This window comes from Nerophis lumbriciformis, linkage group LG16 (genome assembly GCF_033978685.3).
Source record: "Nerophis lumbriciformis linkage group LG16, RoL_Nlum_v2.1, whole genome shotgun sequence".
NCBI lineage: Eukaryota > Metazoa > Chordata > Actinopteri > Syngnathiformes > Syngnathidae > Nerophis > Nerophis lumbriciformis.
In genome coordinates, this window is record NC_084563.2 from 33499599 (window position 1) to 33501761 (window position 2163).

General features: G+C 24.3%; 1 protein-coding gene across 1 annotated transcript in view; it reads left to right on the forward strand.

Moving 5' to 3' along the window:
* klf3 (Kruppel like factor 3 (basic)) overlaps positions 1–1507 on the forward strand; it is a 43035-nt gene extending 41528 nt beyond the window's left edge. The window contains exon 6 of the mRNA XM_061977039.2: positions 1–1507. This exon is cut by the window's left edge and continues 612 nt beyond it. The gene's annotated coding sequence lies outside the window, so the exon portion shown is untranslated.
* Positions 1508–2163: the final 656 nt, after the last annotated feature.

The window sequence follows — 2163 nt, forward strand, 5'->3', positions numbered from 1 at the left end:
ATTCCAGCCTACTTTGCTTTTCAGTGTTACCACTGGTGATGTGCGATACCGCCGATGTGACCTATCCGAGCCGATACCGAGTCAATTCACGATACCTAATGTGCCTGGTAAAGTTGACAAAAAAAGTAATGCATCTCGTAGCGTAAAGAACGCAAGACTAAGAGTTATTTCTTTCTTTCAATTGAGGTATATTGGTGTTGTGATGTCAATGACGATGTAATGCAACAGAACAAATTCATACAAAGTACACAAAAATGGTGTTATAGCCCATAAAAAAGGAAATAAGCAATAAAATAATTAATTAATAAGCGCTATTATTAGAATAAAAAGGGGGGGAAAACAACAGTAAAATTGAAGAAAAGAAGCAAGAATTTCGGAATTTAATGAGAAAAAGCTTTTTTTTTTCTTTTATTGTATTTTTTTATAATTATGACTCTTCATCTCATAATTTCGACTTTTTTATCTCATAATTTTGACTTTTTAATTTCATAATTTCGATTTTTTTTTTATCTCATAATTTTGACTTTTTAAATCTCATAATTTCGATTTTTTATCTCATGGGGGGGTTACCCACATATGCGGTCCTCTCCAAGGTTTCTCATAGTCATTCACATCGACGTCCCACTGGGGTGAGTTTTTCCCTTGCCCTTATGTGGGCTTTGTACCGAGGATGTCATTGTGGCTTGTGCAGCCCTTTGAGACACTTGTGATTTAGGGCTATATAAATAAACATTGATTGATTGATAATTTTGATTTTTTAATCTCATAATTTCGATTTTTTTTTTATCTCATAATTTCGACTATCTCACAATTATGACTATTTCATAATTACGGTTTTTTATCTCATAATTATGACACTTAAGCAATAATAAAAGTCTAATAAAAGTCATAATTATGAGAGGAAGAGTAATAATTATGAGATAAAAAGTCATAATTATGACATAAAAAAGTCATTAGGAGATAAAAAGTCATAATTATGAATTAAAGAAAGTCATAATTATAAGATAAAAAGTAATAATTATGACATAATAAGTAAAAGTCATAATTATATGATAAAAAAGTCATTATGATATAAAAATTCATAATTGTGAAATAAAGAAAGTCATAATTATAAGATAAAAAGTCATTATTATGAGATAGAAAGTAATAATTACGAGATAAAAAGTCATAATTATAAGATAAAAAGTCATAAAATGAGATAAAGAAAGTCATAATTATAAGATAAAAAGTCATAATTATAAGATCAAAAGTCATAATTATGAGATAAAGAAAGTCATAATTATAATATAAAAAGTCATAATTATAAGATAAGTCATAATTATGAGATAAAGAAAGTCATAATTATAAGATAAAAAGTCATAATTATAAGATAAAAAGTCATAATTATGAGATAAAGAAGGTCATAATTATAAGATAAAAAAATCATAATTATAAGATAAAAATTCATAATTATGAGATAAAGAGTCATAATTATGAGATAAAAAGTCATAATGAGATTAAAAAAAAAGTCATGATAAGAAAAAGTCATAATTATGAGATAAAAAAGTCATAATTATGAGATAGTCATAATTATGACTTTTTCTCTTATAATTATGACTTTTTATCTTATAATTATGACTTTCTTTATCTCATCTTATGACTTTTTATCTTATAATTATGACTTTTTATCTCATAATTGTTACTTTATATCTCATAATTATGACTTTTTTTTAAATCTTATAATTATGACTTTCTTTATTTCATAATTATGACTTTTTATCTCATAATGACTTTTTTATCATATAATTATGACTTTTACTTTTTATGTCATAATTATGACTTTTTATCTTATAATTATGACTTTCTTTATTTCATAATTATGACTTTTTATTTCATAATGACTTTATGTCATAATTATGACTTTTTATCTCATGATTATTACTCTTCATCTCATAATTATGACTCTTTACCTCATAATGACTTTTTATCTCATAATTAACTAATATCGAATAATATTTATTAGTCGCATATAAAACACGTTTTGTCTTTAAATATATACAATATCTGTTTTTTTTTAATTAAAATGATCAAAACGGCTTCCTCATTTTTGACTTTCCAGTAAGCTGCCTAGTTAGTTAGTTAATAAAATAATAATAATAATACAAATTTGTGAATTAACTAATT